The sequence below is a fragment of the Eschrichtius robustus genome, chromosome 6 (genome assembly GCF_028021215.1).
Source record: "Eschrichtius robustus isolate mEscRob2 chromosome 6, mEscRob2.pri, whole genome shotgun sequence".
Taxonomy (NCBI): Eukaryota; Metazoa; Chordata; class Mammalia; order Artiodactyla; family Eschrichtiidae; genus Eschrichtius; species Eschrichtius robustus.
Window position 1 is genome coordinate 117,940,099 of NC_090829.1, and position 23,258 is coordinate 117,963,356.

Here is a 23,258-nt window from a genome sequence, read left to right on the forward strand (position 1 = left end):
TTTATTTTCTCATATTACACATGCTTATTTATTATATAATTTAGCTCCTGATTATTAACACTTTTTAAAAAACAAAGCTATATATGATTTTAAACTCGAAATGAAGAAATGATGGATTTTGTTGCCTTAGAAAACCAAAAACCACTAAGTCCATCACCATATGTGTCTCATGGCATCCTTTGAGTCAACTTTATAATATTCATTTTGGAATAAATTTTGTTGCTAGAAAACTAACTCTCTGTGGTCTCTGTGTAGTGAGGAGTAGTAATGAATACCTTCAGGACGAAGCAAAAAACCTTAGCATAGAATGGAAGACCGTTCATGACCAGCCCTGACGGCCTCTGCAATCCCAGTGTCCCCAGCTCTCCTGCACACTTTATGCCCAGCCACATCAACTTCTTTTGGTTTCCTGAATGCACCAGCTCTCTAACTTTTCCACGTCTTTGCGCACGCTGCTTCTCCTTCCAGAGTACCCCGGCCTCTCCAACATCATTCATTACCTAACTTCAACTTCCTTTTTAAAACTTGACTTACAGGTCACTTTTCCTGTGAAGTCTTCTCTGACCCCACTTGGCTACTATAAAACTGATACCTTTCTTTTAGGTTGCCATGGTACCTAGGCAAATCTCTATCGTGACATTGATCAAATAAGGTCGTAGGTGTCTGTTTATACGGCTCTCCCTCTGTAAAGGGTGAGCCTCCAGAACACAGAGGTTGTCTTTTAGTTACGCTGGTAACTTCAGTGCCCAGCAGTGTCTAGCATGAGTAGATGTTCAGTCAAAGTTCAATGAGTGAAAGAACATAAAGTCAGCTGAGCAAGAAGTCGGAGAACTCGAAGGGAGACAGAGAGCTTCAGGGTCATGTTTCAATCAAGGGAAATGGTCCCCCAGGCAAGAAGTAATTAACAGCAGGCATTTGGCCAAGCATGTCGCTGGGAGTGAACCCCTTTAGAAACATGAAGGATAGAACTTTTACTTAAAGTACACTCTGACCAATTACATAAGCAGAGGCTGAGAATCGTCTGCTTGTAGCCAAAGGAACTTGAAATGAGGAAGTAACATCCCAGGGTGGAGTCTCCTGTTACCTAAGAAGTTTGGCAGAATTTGAGCTGTAGAAAAATGTAACCATTGAAATCAACCCTGAGCAGAATTCTTTTCATACTTCTAATTGACTAAATAAATTTAATTACAAGGCAAAATTGGAAATTAATATTAGTTCATTGTAAAAAAATTATGCTGAATTTTATTATATATTAAGTTATAGGTACAGTAATTTCCAATCCATTGTTATTCTTAATTAGTCATTTTCTTGTTTTATAAAGTCTCCTGTTTAAAGAAAACCTAACTGACTATCACAGTCAAATTTGAGGCACCAGAGTGAAAGAAAACAGGTAAGTAACCAGCCTTAGTGATTATTTCTGTAAAGAGATTTATCCCCACAACATGTTCAATTTTTACTCTCTTAGCCCATGTAAAAGGGCTTTTTAAAAAGAGAAGAAGAAAAAAGACAATGTATAATGATCTAAATAACAAAGAGAGAGAAGATACAGCTAGCATCCTGAAGCTGCCGGTAGGATGTGCTTCTGCTGAGCTGGGCAAAGAGTTTTGGGAGCTCTAAGTAGATCAGGGGAAACGTTCCTTGTGAGTTACTATTCCGATGAGACGTGTGATAGAAAGGCATGTGGGAAAGAGGATGTTTAAGAAATGTTGCAACTCCTATTTCAAGATTCAGAAGGTCCTCGCCCATTGGTTTGTCTGTGAGGGACTGCCATAAAGATTTTAAAAACTTTGTAAATATTCCCGATGCCAGACTAATGTCTCTTCATAAGAAGGACCCAACGGTTGGACGTTTTGTAGGTTAACACATAATTTTAGATGTTTTGCTGAGTTATTATGGTATCTTTTGGCTACACCAAATTTATGCTGTCTTCGATAAATAATATAGGTGTCTTGCCCACTCCCCGCATCCCCCATTTCTTGTTCTCTGATCTTTCATGTAGGCTAGTAGAACAAAGATTGAGAGCACAGACTGTGGACCCAGACGGCCTGCCTGGCTTGCTATCTGGGTGACCACGGGCAGGTTATGTGCCTTAGATGCCTTATCTGAAGAGTAGGATAATAATAGTTCCTTGCAGGCTTGTTATAAGGATTAAAAGAGTTACTATTAAAGTGAAGCTCTTAGATCAGTTCTTGGAATATCATGATCCCTGAATGTACTTGTTAAATAAATAGCCCAACTTGAGAAGGTAAAGTGAGGCAGTGAATAAACCACACCTTCTTAGTGAATAAAGAAATGTTACGGAATGCCCACCCTGTGCCTTAAACACGTCTGCTCATCCCCTGGGTAATAATGACACTGTGAGAACAGTTATCATTACGGTCTCCACCCCTGAGATGAGGAAAATCAATCACTGAGAAGCAATAGGATGTGGCTTCACATAGGATGTAGCTTCACATCTCACGCACCAAGTCACAGGCAGAGTTGGGCTCCCTCAGACAGGTGCTCTGACTCCTCACTGGCTCGAAGGGGCCCTGCTCACATCCCCACTCCAACATTCATGGGCAACTCATCCAGGACTCCTCTCCACGCGACCCCTCTTCCTGCCAAATGAAGACCTCCGTTCCCATCTTAAAGTGCAATGCATGGAGAACTCAGTGAATCATAGAAAGAGGACCAGAAAGAATATCAGAGCTCTAAAAACCCTACCATTTATTTTTTTTAGATAAGGAAACTCAAACAGTTAAGAAGCTTGCTCAGAGCCCTCTAAGCTATTGACTATCAGAGTCACAGTGCAAACCCATTTTCTTGATTCCCAGCTTAGCACTCTCCATTATACCCATATCATTAGATCAGCTTTGATGGGAGAGCAGGGGAAGGGCCATGAGGTCAGGGGACCCTTGAAGAAACATCAAGGAGATGCTAGCAACAAAAAAAGGAGAAGCCGGGGACCCGAAGAAGTGCCTCTCCAGTTCTGCCAACACATCCTAGATTGGCTTAGACAAATAACTTTTCAACAGTTTGGGATTTAATTATATATAGAATGGATAAACAACAAGGTCTTACTGTATAGCACAGGGAACTATATTCAATATCCTGTGATAAACCATAATAGAAAAGAATATGAAAAAGAATGTATATATGTATAACTGAGTCACTTTGCTGTACAGAAGAAAGTAACACAACACTGTAAATCAACTATATTACAATAAATTTTTTTTTTTTTTGACTGAGTTGGGTCTTCATTTTTACGTGAGCTTTCTCTAGTTGCAGCGAGCGGGGACTACTCTTCGTTGCAGTGCACAGGCTTCTCACTGCGGTGGCTTCTCTTGTTGCAGAGCACGGGCTCTAGGCGCGTGGGCTTCAGTAGTTGCAGCACACGGGCTCAGTAGTTGTGGTTCGTGGGCTTAGTTACTCCGCGGCATGTGGGATCTTCCCGGACCAGGGCTTGAAACCATGTCCCCTGCATTGGCAGGTGAATTCTTAACCACTGCACCACCAGGGAAGTCCCCAATAATATTTTTAAAAAACCAACTTTCTGATTGTAACAGCTAGAACATTTTAAGAACATCTTAAATAAATTATTTAGATTAATTGCTAAGAACATTCATTTCCATTTAAAGTAGCTAAAAGTAACATACTTAAAAACTCAGTCCTCAAGTTTTGTAATAACTTGCTCTATAGGAGCACATAACTGTGTTCACTTTCTGTGGTGTTATTATTTGTCTTTGGGATTTCTTGAAGTGTGTTTGGTTTATTTACTCTTTTATTTCAACATCCAGCACAGCACACGGCACTTGGTGAATAGTTTTCTTTACTGTTTTAGTGTATACAGTGGCCCTCAAGCTTTCCTGAACGTGAGAATCCCTTAAGATGTCTTGTTAAGAAGGTGGATTCCCTGAATACCGCCCCCAGAGGAGGCTGACCCAGCAGGCCTGTGGGCCATTTTTAACAAGCTTCTCCTGAATCTGAGGGAGACAGCCTTACATGACGTTCACATTAAAAATACAAATAATAGCCCAGATCAATTTGCCATCCCTGTTCATTATTTTATCCACACTTTACACCTCCATGCACACTTCCCAAGGCTCTCTTACAACGCCCTAACTCACATGCATGCCACAGAGATCCCATCAGCACTGTATTTTTTTTTCCTAGCCAGAACTGTAAGAAAACTTCAGAGCAGTATTCTCATCATGACCCCTTAACTATCTCAATTATTGGTTATTTTTTTGCTATTGAGACTTGAGTGGAGAAAGTTGTTTAGAGAAATGTTGAAGGGCAAAATTTGACATTTTCAGCACAAGGGAAAATGTGAAGCCTCCTGGAATAGGACTTAGCCAATACATTCTCAAGTCTGTCTTTTTGCTGGTCTCCAAATATTTTAAATTAGTACAATGATCTCAGAGTCAGGCTCACACCCTGAGAGACAGAGTGATAGCAGAGCAATTAAATGACAAATACAAGTCCTTGAAGGCAGGCATCCACAAAAAAGGTTGTTTGGGGTCAGTTTGAGACATTCTGAAAAGAAGTGGGTATTGCACATAAACACAAATACATGTTTGGGCTTAAATTCTTCACATTTAAAGGTCTATGTGTACTTAATGCACGGTTCTCAGAGCTTTTTTCCCAGAAGATCCAGCTCTCACAGCAAGTAACAAGACTAGGACTTAAGTGAGGCTTATGTAGAAAATGCCATCATTTACAATGTGTTTTTGGTTTTCTTCTTGCTTTGGTCATATTTGTGAAAGAAACCGTGTTTGGTGGTTTAATCATCATCAATAAGTAATTAAGAGAGACTGGGAACACATAACACCATACTACGAATTAGACAATATAAATTAATCAATAGAAAAGTGATACTTCTGGAAACTTACACTATAAATAAAATAACAGACACACCTGCCACTGATGAGTATGTGAATAAGTAAGAATCTAACATATTGTTCATAAACACAGAGTCAGGTGTCTGTTGGGTGGATGCAAGATGAGAGAATTGTGAGTTTGCTCCTTCTTTTACATTCTCTAGGTTTTCCAAAGCATGCCCTGATCACTCGAATCCATCCACAGTGTGCTTTTGTTAAGACTTGAAACATGTTAAGACTTGAGATAGAAACCTGAAGAAACAGGAAATGGAAAAGATCAGTCTTAGTACAAAGTGACACAGTGTACCCAAGCTTGAGGGGAGAGCAAAGGATCATGGTATTTACTGGTTGTAAATGGGACTGACAGTGGTAAGCCTTGCACGACGATAATGACAAAAAAGAATATAGTGCTCCTGTCCTTAAAAAAACTTACAAACTATTGGTGGAGAAGAGCACAACATAAATGCATGTGAATTTTTTTAAAGTATCAGGAACACGTACACACATGACAGAAGACAGAATGCAGTCCAAATATATTTGTCCAGAAACAAATTTGGACAGAAACAAGTGACCTGGCTTCATGGAAAGGGGTTGGGATGATGTTTTAGGTGAGGACAATAGCAAATCTTCAAGGAGGGAAATAATAAAGGAAGCAGGATGGCAAATAGTTTATGTCTGGCTGCAGAAAGGAGGAGAGAGCAGTGTACCAAGCAAAATCAGAACAGTAAAGTACGGGACAGATAAAGGAAGAGAGTCAGAACATTGTATTTTGATGAAAATGAAAACTAAGCGTTCTTTTAAAGTTATTTGAAGAGGACGACATAATCAAAAGGATGATTGCAGAAGATCATTCCTTTTGCTTATAATTGGAAGAAGAAGAAAAAAAAAAAACGATTGAGGTCTGATGATTTTTTAATCCATTCATTTTAAAGCCTACATGGAGGACAAACTGAGATCAAAAACTCAAAAGCACTTCACCACCTTTCATCACATGCCCAGGAGTTCTTGGCAGGAAAAGTGAGGACACCTCTGCACCAGACCATGACACCTGATTAAAAAAAAACACACACACCCTTCTTCCCTGGAAACAAATAATGTGTCCCACTTGTGCCAAGGTCATTCTGCATGTACAGATGGCTAAGGTGGCTCAGTGCAGAGAACTCTTCTGGCAGAGGGACACAGATTTCCATCAAATCCTGCCCCTGCTCACGGATATCTGGCCCCCAGCCTTGCTTGCTCCTGACATTGTAGACAAACTGTGTTGCGTTGTTTGTTGTTGTTCTTATTTTTGTTTCCCTAGCCCCGATATCTTCTGTAGCCATTATTAATGGCGACACATAGGTGAAGCCAACTGAGTATTAACCTCAGAGGGGTAAGGCATCCATCTCTGTCTCCATAGTCAAAGTTGTGGGGTTGGGAGAATCTGTTCACACAGCTCTCCTTGGCTAGGATTACAAACACTTCAGTGTTTGTAATTTCTCTGAAGACCCATTGAGCAACCTGGCCTGAGTTGGATTTGTGCAAAAAAGCCTCTAACCAGGTGAGTCGCACATTGTTTCCGGCTCATTAGAGAGGTTTTGGACAACTTCTTTAATGAGGTTTGACATCTGACTACCAACGCATATGTGACTTTCTTCACCGCGTCACTCTCCCCCCCCCACCCCTCTCCGTGCTTCCTTTGCTTTTACTCATTTTTTGTGAATGAATCATCTGATCCTGTCCCTTATATGACCATGCGCTAGTTTGATTAATCTCTCTCATCAACCTTCCTTCCTGAATCCTCTGATTAAATCTGGTCTTCTCCCTTCCCCCCTCCATAATGCATGGGACCTTTTAGCAGCCACTAATTATTTAAAAGAACGTTTCTTTCTATAATGCTCAAGTTGGTCACTACAATTTTCTGTCGACCATGTAGCTTCTATTAAAAATTATTAAACCCAGTTAAGAAAAGCTTTCCGACACCAAGTTCTAAAAGCTATACAAATATTCTTTTTCTGTTACATTGACAAACTTGCTAGGCCGAAGGAGGGAGTAGATACAATATGTCTCACCAAAATCCATCCCTTCACCCTGTCCTAAATAGCATATTGTACTCACCAACAGATTGAGGAAATGTGATTTAAATCAAATTATCAGCAGGTGACTGTAAAAGTGCTAGGGGTCATTCCCAGGGAGTTTTACTAGTGGGTATTTCCGATCCTAGCAGTCAAAATTCTAGTGGCATATCATCTATGTTAGACCTTTAAACAATATTAACTATTTTAACAATCTGGCACAATTATTGAAAAGTGACACAATAAATTAATAGTTGCTTAATTCAAAAAAGCCAAACGACTGACTGGACTGATTTTTCACCCATGTGACTGAATCAGTTGGATGTCGGTCATGGTATAGATACTGTCTTCAGTGAATCTGCTCTCCAATTCATTTTCTGATGGCTATGAATTAGCCAAAACCAGCTAAAATAAGACATGACCTTTATAAGCTGAAATAGCCTGTGGGTCCAAATAGGATGAAGTAATGGGACGCAGCTCATGTCAATTAGGTAAGAGAAAAGAAAAGATCCAGAGAGAGCTAGACTGACTTGTCTAAGCCAGAAAGGCATTTGAGGTCACAGCTGACCCCACTGGAAACCTGGCATAATCGACATTGTAACTAAGAGAAGCATAATTCCTAGCTGTATTAATAGGTCAATGGCATGTCAGGAAACATGAAGAAATCTTCATGTATGGTCACCAAGCAGAGCTAATGTTCAGCTAGTAAGCACCAGAGTGGCACACAGGCAAGGGTGACCATGCCAATTCGTCAAAGCCCGTCAGTGTTAATATTTAAGATTTTATAATACTGTGTTTTATGAGGAAAGTTAGTGTTATAAGAGGATATTCTTTTGATAGTGATTAAAAGGAAAGAATGATCACTTTATAATTTACTAAAGATACGGACTATAGTTTTGTCTCTATTCTTAATGAGAACCAAGTGCTAGTTATCTCTGTAGCTCTTTGTTCTGATACAGAGAGTTAGGCTAAATAATATTAATGATCACTTCTAGCTCTAAAATTCTGAGTCTAGGGAAACTTGTCTCAGGATTTCTCAAACTAAATAATTTTATATCTAAATTAAAATGTGAGATAAGGTATATGCCATTCATACAAGACTTGTGTCTAAAAAAACCCTAAATTTTAGATATTTAGTAATATTTCACTTTGTACATTACTGCTGTGTGTGCACATGGTGAATTGTATGCCTCTCCATAACAGGAAAATGTAAATAAGTAAAATAAAAATAAAAACTTATTGTCACTCAGTAACACTTTTGTTGGGGGCACTAATGTGAACATATAATTTTACCTTTTTGTCTCTTATTTTTAATCAATATTTGTTTCTTTTTTAAAGAAAAATTAATTAATTAATTAATTTTTGGCTGCGTTGGGTCTTCGTTGCTGTGCGTGGGCTTTCTCTAGTTGCGTTGCTGTGCGCGGGTTTCTCATTGCGGTGGCTTCTCCTGTTGTGGAGCACCGGCTCTAGGTGTGCGGGCTCAGTAGTTGTGGCTCACAGGCTTAGTTGCTCCGCGGCATGTGGGATCGATCTACCTGGACCAGGGCTCGAACCCGTGTCCCCTGCATTGGCATGCAGACTCTTAACCACTGCGCCACCAGAGAAGCCCCTCAGTATTTGTTTCTGTTTCATTGAAGAGGTTGTGTGCTTGGGGGTGGGAAGGGGTGGATACACTTGTCTGGGTGAAGAAAGAGAAAGTTCCCTGAAGTCAAACTTAGAGAAAAAAGAATTCTCATTTTACTTTCTATTGCTCAAATGATTGTTCTATATAGTCCATTAACCATATCTCATAAATTATAAGGGAGAAAGCTCAGCACTGATATCAAAACTGAACAGATTTTGGTTAGAAACTTTGCTGCAAATGCCAAGCCGCACATCCTTGTTAGGGTAGAACTAGTTGAAAGTACATAGAGCAGGTTTTTTTTAAAAGAAAATAAAGCCTCTGCAGGATGCCCCTCTAGTGCAGCTCATCTGCAGAAGTGAAAAACCTCCTGGGCCTGAGCCTTTCTCTTTTTTTTTGGCCGCAAGGGCTTGTGGGATCTTAGTTCCCTGACCAGGGACAGAAGCCCTGCCCAGGGCAGTGAAAGCGCAGAATCCCAACCACTGGACCACCAGGGAATTCCCCCTCCTGAGCCTTTCAACATCCCAGTTAAATACTTTCTCAAGCATTGTCCAAGTATTGCCTCAGAGGTTAGGGTTCGGGTTAGGGTTAGGTTGATTAAACTAGGCTTATTAGGCTGTTTTTTAAAAAAAAAAAAAAACAAGCATATACTTAGTATAAGAAATGGAGAGAGAAGTCAATATAAAGGAAAATAATTTTTATGGTAAACATTTGGCAAGCAAACTAGCTCTCCTGAGTTTATTCATCCATTACATCACACACACACACACACACACACTCACACACACAATGTTCTGAGGAATACCAAATAGAAAGAAACAAAATCAATTCTGGTTAGTAAAACTTCGAATTTCTTTGAGATTCTTTTCTTTTTTAGAAGAGGTGAATGGAGGGAGGGATAAGACATTTTCTTCTAAAGAACGAAGGACTACTGAACATGGGGGATTTATTTAATGCGGAGTTGCAATGACATCTCTTTTTTTCAAGGTGCTTCTGGGAGATAATGGCTCTCTTACGTATAATTCAGTGGTTTTGCCTGGTAACATAAAAATGGACCTGAGGACCGAAGTTAACACCTTCATTTCTACATAGCACATGATGATTTTAAGAATAACTCTAGAACATATTTGCTTTTTTCCATTACTCTCTTTTCTAAAATTTTCTTTTAAGGAGTAGACTCTACGAGTATTTTTCCTAAAAATATGGCCAATTTTGAGACTTCCCAGGTGGCGCAGTGGTTAAGACTCGGAGCTTCCAATGCAGGGGGACCGAGTTCAATCTCTGGTCAGGGAACTAGATCCCAAATGCATGCCACAACTAAGAGTTTGCATACCACAACTAAGGAGCCGGTGAGCTGCAACTAAGGAGTGCACCTGCCGCAACTAAGACCCAAATAAATAAATAAATAAATAAATAAGTAAAATAGATATTAAAAATAATAATAAAAAAATTAAAATATGGCCAATTTAAAGATAAATGAAAAATAGAAAATATATCATATTTTCTCTATTACTTGAAAGAATAACTTATAATACCATTTTATTAATAAGCACAGTCAAGGTAGGAGAAAATGAAACTCTAGCGTGAAATGGGCAGAAGAGTTGGAAAGTAATTCTTTATTTGTATAATAGGCATGATATCATGTCTTGTTTTAAAATAAATTAAAAAATGAGGAAGCAAGTGATTTTTATCATTCTTTCTGACCACCCTAAATATGCTTACCCCAGAGAGAATGAGTACAAGGAGAGAAATCTTGATTCTCAGGAAGTAGACGGTGAGTGTTGTCATCTCATCTTTGAATTAAGCTATGGCCTCATCAGCAAAGTTTCCAGTTTCTGCCTCCACCCTGCCTGTTTCCTCTCAAAATTCAGCCCAATACAGTCCTGTTTTTTATCTTCTTTACACTATGATTACAGCCAAATTATAACTTCCTCAATCTGATCTCTTCATGGTGAAGGACAAGAGTCAGATGCTCTTTTTGCCCTTGACCCCTGCCCCCGAGCCTGGAAGCCTAATGCAGTGTGGTTAGGGCACCTGTCCCAGGCACCCTAGTGTACCTTGCACTTCTCCTCTTAAAACAGTGAGCGTGTTTGCTCAACGTCTACCCCTTCTTCAACACTCAGTTCTAATTCCACTTACTCCAAAATGATTCCCCCGGTTTCTCCAACCCAGAATGGCTACCTCCCCTGAATTCAGAGTACTTAGATTCTGCACATGTGAAAAATTACCCTGCCTTTTGATACCTATCAGGTGATATTTCACCTGTCAGGTGAATGTGTTTGACATTTCAACTTTGCGATTAGACTGGTGATTATCACAGTTGCCATTTTTGACTGCCTATTACGTGTTAAGGAGCATTTATGTATTTAAAAGTTTACATCTAACCTGCACAGTAGTTATTATCTTCATTTTACATAGGAGTAAATGAGGAACAAGGGTTAAATCACTTTCATGGGACTGTAAAAATACTGTGTTCAAACCTGGATTGGAATCTTATATATTTAGAAGGCAGAGATCATTGTTGAAATTCTTGTAGATTCCCTTGGCCATTTTTATAGTGCTTTCCCTATATTAGATACTAGAACATTATTTTCTGATTGATTGGCTTTAAGCACTGACTTAAAACTATCCAGGTTATCATAAGTAATGTTCTACAGTATCAAACAGAGCTAATATTTAATGCTATCTAATAGAGCATGGAGTAGACAGGCACTAGACCAATGCAATCAGTGATGATAAGAAAAATAATTCCCGAGGGGGAAAATAAATACTTGCATGGATGCATGATCAAGTATACGTGCTTCAGAAATAAGCAATGACTTTGGCCAAGACACTGTCTTCCTCTGAAATGCTAAAGAGCTGGTGAGAAGAGACATTAAGATAAGGAACATGGAAGAATATAAGAACATCCTCTTCAGATCTGAAGAGCAGGATTCAAGCACATCTGAAACAGAGTTTGAAAAAAATGGTTATGAACAGGGATAATATGAAAATATTTAACAAGTAGGAGAACATGGGCATGAACCAAGCAGAACAGACAAAGCAAGCTTTAGAATGGACAACAGCCATGGACAACTGGTCCAGCCATCATGTTGTCTGAGTATCATCAGTCCTGGTTATGTGGCTGGCTAAAACACTTTTTGAACAAATGCCTCTTTCATCTTCAGTATGGTTCAACTCTAGTCTGCTGTGATTGTCAGATCCCTGGAATTATCAGACCCTGCAACCAGGCTATGTAGACCGTGGTGATTCATTCAGCAGATGTTTACTGATTACCTTCTCTGTGATATGCACTGTACTAGGCACTCAATAGACAAAGACAAACTAGACACCACCTTGCCAGGGAGTCAATGTTCTCACGGACTCTTCCCCAAAAGTTGTCTCTGGTGCAATTCTAGGAACTGTTTTACCATAAAAGGATGAAGATAACATGCTTTCCTAAGAAGTCTATGTCTCAGTTGTGTTCTCTCCATAAGCAGACCCTGAGGTAAGGATTACGTACAATCTTAGCCATGCTTGATTAATGGGTACTTCTGCTGGCAATGTGAGGAGTCAAACCCAGTAACCTACCAGTAATTCCTTCTTATTTAGACACTTCAGGCAAAATCAATTTCTATTACCTGCAAACAAAAAGTTTTAACTCAATTATGGCAGTTATTGGGCATGTTTGAGGAACATCATTTTTGTGTGTAACTTTCCCCGTACAAGTGGGGGATGCAGAGGACATAGAGGGAAGGCAACCAATAAAGGGTGAATTATTAAGCCAGTTACCACATTGGATGACTAAAATTTAACCCCCTGAGAAACTCGGAATTACCCTGGCCAATTATCCCTCCATGCTCATCAGTTATTAGTGAAGAATTGCCTCTGCAATTCTCAAGGGCAGCCCCGCACTAAAATGCTAATGGTGTTATTTAGGAATCATAGGCTGCCTTCTACTGAAATGTAAAGAGAATTCAAGAGGAAATGGGTGACACTCCGACAATGTCTACTGCTGGATTTTACCTAAAAGTTACAGACCTACTGTAAATAGCACAATAGCTATTGTCAAACAACAAATATCGGAGATATACTTTTATTAAGGCAATATGCTAGTAATTGAGAGACAAGAGATGGCACAAAGTGGTAAGTTTGTCTATTTCTTCATATTCTACATTATTTAACATTAGGCCGCAATATGACATTTTTTTGCCCTCCAGAAATTTGCAGTCTAATTTTATGGGACAAATTACACACAAAATGGTGTTCCATGAGCATTTTTCATAATACATTATACAACTGGCAATTTTTACTTTCAGGCAACAGAATTTAACTGTATCTAATTTATCCAGGAAATAAGAAAGGACTTATTGATTGTTTAGTAGTGTTGCCTTTCGGCTCCCCAAAAGACCACCAGAAAAACTGGTTGATTAAGCAAAGCTAAGTATATTAGACTTACTGCACTAAAGAAGGTCAATATTTATATGGTTTGGGGGCCTGGATATAGTGATTGAAGAGCAAGACAGCAAAGCAGGGAATTATTTGGGCAGAATGTATCATACAGTAGTTTTAGATTAAGTGAACACAGTGAGGTAAGGGCCTAGAAATGAGTCTTGATGAACAAGCTGTTAGTCTTGATTTTCACTGGTTCACAATCTTATCTTCCAGGAACCTGTATATCCTGGAGCAAGTAGCTAGGCAATATTTGCTGGATCGCAGTATTGCCTACAGGGAGACAGGGAATTATGTTGCTTTCAGCTCTCAGTGAATAGTTTACAGGCTCAAAGGAAGAACTGAACAACCAGATCTCCAGAAGGATAAGAACTAGAGTAGCTTAGCAAACTCAATGGTATTAACACACAAAACATCTCTCTAGGACATTGCCATCTGGACTCTCAGCTCGTACCACCCTTCATTCCTGAGTATCTCACCTGAAGAATCAAATTCCCAATAGAGTGCCAATCATTGGTCAAGTGTGAGCTACATGGCAATCTTGTGGTCTAGAGGGACAGGGTCTAGAGTGTTGTATTCCACAAAAGTCACAAGGAGAAGAGAACAGATAACCTCCCAAAGGAAGAGAAATTAAACAGACAAAAATAAGAGAAGCACCACAATGATCAAATCTCTCTCATGCTCTTTCTCCTCATGAGTATTGAATTTGATTGCAACTGTTTCTTTTTGTTGTTTTTCAAAATTTAACAATTTTTGTTGTTTAAATTTGTTGTTCAAAATGAAAGATTTATATTTTTAAAAATTATTTCTTTCTTCTCTAATTTCTTCCCTACAACAAACCACTGTGGTCAAAACTTGTCAACCCCATGTCTGTAATGTTTTTTCCTGCTCACCCCTTCCTTTCCATCTACCTATAACTGACCTAATCTATTCTTTTTTTTTTATAATTTTTTTAAAATTTATTTATTTATTTATGGCTGTGTTGGGTCTTCGTTTCTGTGCGAAGGCTTTCTCTAGTTGTGGCAAGCGGGGGCCACTCTTCATCGCGGTGCGCGGGCCTCTCACTATCGCGGCCTCTCTTGTTGCGGAGCACAGGCTCCAGACGCGCAGGCTCAGTAGTTGTGGCTCACGGGCCTAGTTGCTCCGCAGCATGTGGGATCCTCCCAGACCAGGGCTCAAACCCGTGTGCCCTGCATTGGCAGGCAGATTCTCAACCACTGCGCCACCAGGGAAGCCCTGACCTAATCTATTCTTAAATTATGTTCTTCCAAAATTTCTGCAGTTGCATCCTGCATGTTCTTTGCATTTATGGAATCTCTTGTCTACTTCCAGTTAATCTCAGAGCATAGTGGTGATTCTTTCATTTGCAACTTTTCCTAATTCACTTATTCCCTGTTCCCTATCACGTAAGTGTCACACACTCTGTTCTCACCTTAAAGGTCACTTGTAATGGCCAACAGCTGTCCATGTGGACTTACATATTACTCACCTTCATGTACGCTTTGCTCTAACCAACCCCTTAGCAATGTTCCCTGGGTACTCCCTATGCGTTCTTAACTCTAAACTTGAGAACACAATGCATGCCTGATTCACATTTATATTCCCCAAGTACTTAGCACAGTCCCTTTTGTTGCAGTTTGAGTGACTACTCTGGTGAATTGAAAATGATTGCCTAAATGCTACTTTGAAAAACATCATGAGGCCAAGTTCAGGATGAGTAGGAAGGAATGTTATGACTGCTTATTAATGTCTGTTGTGGGCAGTGTGTGTGGTGTGTGTGTGTGTGTGTGTGTGTGTGTGTCAGGGGGACAATACCAGTATCTGTCCTTGGCACTTTCTATCTTTTACTGAATATTAACATTTGTGAAATGAAGTTCTCCAAGAATTTAGAATGAAGAAATCTCAGGAAAGCCCTCTTTGCTTCTCCTTGGTTTGAGAAGTAAGACGGCCTCTGTCTACAGAGCCTAGTAATTGTTAGTGAGACCCAAGAAGACAAGATTATAAATCAAGAAAGAACTGTGCTGTTTGCTTTAGGAAAATTCCTGCAAACCAACTTGTCTGGGCAAATACTTCGCTCTCCTATCAAGACAATAGATTGCTCACCTGGGCAAACAGCTCACTTACCAAATTTCAGTTAACTTATCAAGATTCACTTCAAGACCCCCCCCCCAAGTTCATCATAAACTATTGTGTCACAAATGTTGCCCAGGTCCGTTCAGTTCTCCACCATGAACCACCCACCCTAAGACCCACTTAAACCCAGATTCCAAACCCTATAAATACCCTGTCCTGACATTTGCCTTCTTGAGACACTACCAAGACTCAATAAGGTAGTGTTCTCCCTTACTTCAGTAGGTTACCAAACTTAGCTTCGTTTGTCAACATATTTTGTGTTGGATTTTTAGGGCATTGATAATTGATATTTGACTTTAGGAATACCACAAAACACTGGGGATAAAGTCAAGAAATTGAGAACCCCTGGGTGAGTGCTGAGTTGTACCTTTCTTGTTCTTTCAGGGACAGCTAACTTGAAGAGGTATTTTGTAAAGCAACATGACATTTTTGCACGTCTATACAATGCAAGGAAAAGAAGATCATTAACCTTAGACACTGTCACTGTCAGGCACACAAGTCCAGGTGATTCTAGACTCCAATCATGTAGAGTTTTTCAAACTATGATATATACAAGAATATCAGAGGGGCTTGTTTAAAATGCTGATAAATGCCCAACTTCCAAGACTTATTCAGAGGTCTGTGGCAGGGCTCAGGCAACCACATCTCAAATAAGCTTGCAAGTGATTCTAAGGCAACAGGATTTCTCACCATGCTCTTAGAATCCAGAACCTACCTGAGGTCCAGTCACCCAAAGCCATTTCTACCACTAGTCAATTCCCTCAGTGGTTATTTCATCTAAAATTCAACTTTCTTTTGACTATTGTTGTATTCATTTGGCTGTCCTTTTGTTTTTCATCTTTTTGATACTCTAAGGATTTCATATAGAATGGAGGGAGGGAGGGAGGCAAAGAGATAAGATAGAGACAGAAACAGAGAAAAAAGAGAGAGAGAGTCATCTTGTCTAATTTCATTTTTCTGTTTTCACATTTTGTATATTTTACAGATGATGGTAATTTATTTTCATCTTGTATATTGACTTTTGTGTTTGTATTGAAAACTTGTTTAAATCAGGCTTTGGAAGATGCTTCCTTAAAAAATATAGTGTTTCTAGCAATCTCGATTTAATGATAAAGACATAAAACATGAATTACAATCTATTGTCCTGCAATATGCATAATGACTCTTGAAGAAAATATAGTAGATTTGTCAAGTATTCATTTGGTTTTAGGAAATGCATTCTGTTAACTAGCTTATTATATGGATGTCAGAAATCACTTCTCCTTTCCCATAACAAACGTTTGACTTTGCATAAGAAATAAAGAAAAATAGATCCCCTACCCCAGACGTACACTGAAGGACAGTAAAGAGGAGGGAAAAATGGGGAAGCATTGCAAGTTACTGAACGGCAGCCTCTCCTTCTTGAGTTTTCCTAAGGCCAGCCCCTCGAGCCCTGTTTGAACTCAACTCTTAAAAGTAGTTCTTCTGGACAAAGGATAAGTGATGGTGAAATAACTCCAGGAACGTTGTAATCTAAGTTTTATTTGTATCTATGTGACTAAAGCAGCTGTTTACAAAGTTTTTCTTGCAAAAGCCAATGCCTTATGTTGTTCATTCTGACAAATGCAAAAAAAAAAAAAAAAAAAAAATATTTACACAGCAAAGATAGTACCTTTCTGGCAAAGCAGCGTGTTTCCCCAAATACCTTTTTTAACCTCTTTGGATAAGATTTTATTGTTAAGTTTATTGGACACCAGCTTTTCCAGGTGCATGCCCTTATTTTATTCATTTAGCAGGAACTGGACCAATCAAACTTGCAATAAAACTTTTTGCATTATGGTTGGATTGGGTGATTGGTTTAAAATATATATACTTTCTAGCTTTTATAACATGTAAGCCAGATAAACTGTTAATGCTTTAGAACTCTCTAGGCTGTATGAATGATGGAGATTTCTGTGTTATCCCTGATAAACTTGAGGATACAGAAAACAGTTTTAATCCTCTTTTTATACTATGCCTGTCTGTCTGCAGAGCAAGTTCAGAGGATGGCTATATGGCAGGAGCAGCCAAGGGCTTAATTTTCAAAGCCAGGTAATTTGATGTGGTCACATATTTTTAATCTATTTAAAATATAAAATAACTAAATAAGCTGATAAAGTGACTGTTATACTTAATGAAAAAGAGTTTTTTATAGGCTGAATTCAGGCCAGGTGAAATTTCCATTTGTTAGCACTGTGGCCATCCAAAGTGTCAACATTTAGTAAAATTTTATCTTTCATTAAAAATAAACCAGTATTCCCAGTAGTGCAATTAAAGGTATTCAAAGAAAAAAAATAAAAGAAAAAAAAAATAAAGCAGTATTTTTTATGCAAGAAGGGACAATGACAGATATAGCCAGAGCCAATCTTTTAATTGTACCTTAAAGTGTTCTGTCGCCTATAGCTAATGTCTTCACTTCAGATTTATGCTTTGGATTATATTCAGCCAGATGCATTTCTTCTAATTACAATCAGGATGTGTCTATATGAAGTGGGAAATGTGAGCAATTATTTCAATTGTCCAAAAAAATAAAAGTGAGTTCAGCTGAAAATATGCAAGTAAGTGGTGTAGAATGAGGTATTCTATTGATTCTATTAAATCACCCCCAGTTCTCTGTCTTACTTTTGTAAATACTTTCTTTTCGTTTTTATTTTCTTACAGTTTATGGATTTGTGAATCTGGCTATAGATTTTTTAAAATCATGTTGAGTCATTTTGTTTATAAACTAGTCATGCATAGCAAGGATATCTGTGCATTTATACCCTACTCTCAGAAAAGTGAAGATTTCTGTGAGTGCATGATGGCAAGTATGCCCTGCATAACCTGTTGGCAATGTTCATAGAAATAAAGCAACACTCAAAGGAACCAGTTTCTCTTTGCCATAAAAATGAATGGCATTCAGAGGCATTCTTTATGTGAAGGAAGTATGAAGGCAAATACATCCTTCTACCCACATTATCCCCACCACAGTTCAAACTACCCGCCCTGTGTCTCATTTCCTTCAGAGTCCTGGGAGGTAACTGATTTGTTAACTTCTGGTCACCTTACCCCTCACTTCCTGGTGTTTTGTTTTAAGCCAGTGTTTGCAACATTAACATCACCAGGAGCTTTTAGAAACACATCTCTTGTTGAGATGGGTCTCATCTCAAAACTACTGAGTCAGAATCTGCATTTTAATAAGATCCTCAGACCTTTGTAAGGACATTAACATTTGAGAAACTCTGAGTTAGATCTCATTAAGCCATAGTCTGACTAGCTATCCTCTAATTAAACCACACTGTAATTGGAAATACAGAAAAAGGGCTTCTCATACTCTGGTACATTTCTGTAATTCCACATGAGATCTGGGTTCACTTTTCCTGACCCTCTATCATGTCTCAACAGAGCAGGGATATTTTCAGTGTTTTCTCCTGACATGGATAACTTGTTACTCCAAATGCATGGCTCTTCTAATGATGAGAATTTGGGACACCAGTAAGGACAGGGACAGGGAAGGCTTTTGAAGCCATTCCTTAAATCCTACCGTGTAAGCAATAATGGAACCTACCTACATGTGAGGAAAGTCTTGTTCATATTTGCTTCCCTTGTAAAGGAAATAAATCACTCATAACTCAGCCAGTTATCTTATATTGCAGGCTAGTCTTGACAGTGCCTTTCAGGATAATTTCTCTGCCTAGATTTTCATGACAAGTAGCCTGGGTCTCTCCATTTTGTGTTGATTCTGAACTTCTTGATATTATCCTCTAGGTTCTTAGACTAAACATAACTTTGATCCTCAGAAGTCCATTGCTTCTTTTTACTTTAGGGAAATGATGAGTAATTATTCATTCCAGCAATGAAAATAATTCTGCCAAGAGAAATTCACTCTCACTTTGCCCAAGCTGAATAATATAGGTAACTCTACAGTCCCCCTCACCTTTCTACCTCCTGAGAATAGTTCTTTTCTTTCCCTCCTCTCCATTCTCATCGTCACTGTCACAGCCTGTGTTCTTATCATTTCTAATGTAGACTATTGCTATTGTCTCCTATAGTTAGTATCTCTGACTCTGATTGCAAGCCTTCCTCTTCACTCCCCACACCTTCTAAAATATGCATCTGATCACCTCACATTCTGTTCCAGAATTTTTCAATGGCTCCCACATTGTCTGCTCAATGATAAACAGACCCATTTGTTAGTCATGCAAGGGTTTGCTTGGTCAGGCCATTGCCTTTCTGTGCAGTCTCCTGTCCCCTTCATCATCCTTTCTGCATAAACACCAGAAATAAGTTGTCTTATAAGCTCTCTTACACCTCGATTCCTTCACCTAAAATGCTCTCAAACTTTTATGACTTTAGTACTTACTCATCCATCAAGTCTCAATTCGAACATTGTTTCTGTGAAGCCATTCTTGGTGTACTCCAGAAATATTAAATTATCTTCCTACGTGTCTATTGTACTTTATATATCCCTCTATTACAGCATATTTTTATAACCGCCCATACACTAGAATATAAACACATTGAGGGCAAGGAAAATCTCTTTTCATTCTTTAATTCCAAGTTCCTGGTAAAGGGAATAGTTGCAGAGCTCAATAAATATTACAGATTGAATGGGATGCACTTATATAAGAATTCAACAGATAGAAGGTGATAGATTTTTAGGCATTGGGAAATGAAGGCTGAAATACCAAATTTCTCTCTCAAATCTGTAGTCAACAAGCATATATTGTGTATAGAGAGAACTTTATACTTGTTGCTGGGCAGGCCATATAAACTCATTCAACATATATCTATTTAGTGTATGTCAGCATTGGTCTGGGCATTTGGGAAACAAATATAATCTGAGATATAATAATATTCTGAGGAATACAATCCCTATCCTAAATGGTCTGCATTGCATTGAAAATAAGAGTTCATTAAACCATATTCTGATCAACTGTGCCTTAATTAATCTGAACTCAGATTAAGAATGTATAGCACAGGGAACTCTACTCAATATCCTTATATGGGAAAAGATTCTGAAAAAGAATAGGTATATGTATATGTATAAATGAATCACTTTGCTCCATATCTGAAACTAACACAACATTGTAAATCAAATATACTCTGATATAAAATAAAATAAAAAAGAATGTAAAAGAGAGCTCTTTCAAATCATTTATCTTTTGGTAGTTTATTATACTGCTCAAACCTCAACTTGCGTATGAATGCAGATTCTGATTCATTACATATCATGTGCAACCTGAGATACCCCTTTTGTAAGAAGCTCTCAAGTGATGCCCATACTACTTGCCCATGCACCACACGTTTTTAAACTAAGATTTAAGGTTCCAGGACAATCCTGAACCTTCCTAGGAATGAACAGTTCTCATATTGCCAAAGCTCCAGAGTACCCTCACTGTGGTCTTCAGATCCATGGATCAGAGTGTGGTAATGATAGAGCAAAGCTACCGGGTGGGGTGCTGTACTAGGGAGGTGTAGACACAGCGCTTTCAAAGAAGTTCTTGGTCCATCTACCCGTGAGCAGGTGCAAGGAAACAAAGAGGAAAGTGTAGTTGGATGATATTGAAAGTTGTTTCAGAAAGCTGTAGTAGCAGCACTACAGAAATTAAAGCTGGTCCCTACCTAGCATAAGTGACGGAAAAAAACAAGTACCTCTGGATAGTAACAAACTTATTTTGAATAGACATGTCCTTGCCCAGCTTCTGTAGGACAACACTTTACATAGATTCCTTTGCATTTCTCACAACACTGAAGATAGTGCTCTGCATAAAATAAAGGTTAGATATATGTGGAATGAATGAACGAACGCAAGAATAAATGAATTTTCTTTATTTTACAAGATAATTGGAAACTTTCAGGATTTAAGTGTCTTGTCTGACCTATTAGCTGTGGAAGGTGGTCTAGGCTTTATTCAAATACTATTGATAAGCATTGAGTTATGCTGGTTTCTGTGAGATAAAAAAATTTAAGAAAAGTACACATCATATAAACTGCCTTTTAACTGAGTGGGATGGCTGGCATTTAAGCACTGTGGTTTTTACGTTCTGTGGAGGTTGTTTGCCACAGTCTAGCTGAAGTTTAACATTAAATAATGTTAAGTACGTGAATTGGGGGGAGAATCTGCATTTATATTTCATATGGTTTGTTACCCAAATAGAATTGAGTGGCTACATTTTAAATTTTTTTTCGTGTCTTACTTTGTTAATCATTCCAAACACATTTGTTCCATTCCATAAATATGAACAGCTTACCTTCCACCTTTGTGAAATTACTGTTAATCATTCTCGAATGTCTGCATTATCCCACTTAAACTGTTCCCCTGTGGTTTTACAATTCCTTCTGCGCACTAATCCAGCCAGAGGAATGATGTGCAAACAAGCACATATAGAGAAGCAAATAGGTTTTTCTTGTGAATCATCATTGTAAGCCTCGTCAGCAACATTAGAGTTTGTCGAATTGTTATTTAAGAGTCAAATAAATCTATAGATAGAGCACCTGACCCAATGGGCTTGAAATTTATCCAAGTGGTGATATAAGCCTGATATAAGATAGAAGATCCTATCCATCCCCACTTCTTGAACCTAACCCTAATCTTGACTAATAAGACATTAATATTAAAACTTGATCATGGTTAAAGAATAATTGCAAACATATGAGACATATAATGGAAAGAGAAAATGTATATAATTTTCTAAGACCTATGTCCCTCTTACTACCCAAACGTATCTCAGGTGACAAAGGATTGCGTAAGTCCATGTAATTGTTTCATGAACAAATACATCAATAAATATTGCCAAATATCTGCACGGAGTATAGAAACATCTCATCAGTTACCTGGATATTTCTGAAATATCTGGATGTTTGGTGTTAAATGAGCAAAATATCTAGATATTAATCATTCTGTGTGAGTGTTTTATATTTTGCACACAACTACCTGAATATATATTTTGGACAAAATTTTTATCTGGCTTTTGGGATTATATAGCTATAACATTATGTATCAATTCAATTTTATTTTATGAATAAATGCTACAATTTACTTGATTGGTCAATTAAGGATATGAGCATTCAGGTCTACACTGACACCATATAGATGTTAACCCAGTTTTACCTGATAACAGTTCACTGGGGCTAGGAAAGGAGGCAGAACAGGAATCCTGACTAGGGATACATCCCATTTGTTCATTTTCTTTCTAACCATCCTCTGACATACTAAATAGGAAAATGTATTCAAGGATAATAATAAAATAAGAAGCTGACTAAATGCCAAAAGTATCAATACCACACTTAAATCCTGAAATAAAACCTTTCACTTCTCCATCATTTAGGACACAGATAACTTTTTCATCTCAATAATGCTTACTCTCTTTTTGCCAAAATTCTAAACACTCCTTTTCTGTTCTGCATGTCTAGGGTCCTTACATGTCATGCTATGATTATGCTCAGGTGTGGGTGATTAGGAAGGGAGAATATTCCCTTATTGCTTTCTCCTTGCTTTGTGGAAATCACAAGAGGATGTTAAAGATTATCACGTGTATTATGCCATGCCTCTGTCTGTTAGACAGCCCACTTGACAACCATCATAGGAGAAATTGATCCAAACATGAAATATACCACTGCTAATTGTCACCATCACTGTATATTGAATACAGAAATAGGATACACACATAAACTGAAGTCCCATTAATCTCTGATGGTGTCCTGAATTCTCATGTTCTTTTTCAACCTACAGCACCACTGGCATAAACTCATACTGCTGCTCTTATCTCTGCTGAAGTCTTTTATAGACAACCCTTTTCTATGATTTATACCTCATTATAAAAATCAAATTTCTTGGCTGTCAGAAAGAAATGAAGTGCAGCAAGCTAGGAACTAGTTCTCTGACATACTGAGATGGCAGGTCAGCCTGGAGGTGGAACTCCCAAAACAGAAAGTTGGAATTATAGATACCACCTACATTCATTCACAAATAGAAGAAATAATGATGGCACAGAACAGTGATTTTCAAGTCGTGGTGCAAAAGATTCTAAATAGTATTTTAATTAAAAAAATTTGATGTATGACTGAAGATATCAAACTTCACCAGGATTCATTTCCCTCTTGCAGCATAAATTAATTTCACATATCTCTTACTGGAAAAAAACAGAAATATTAATG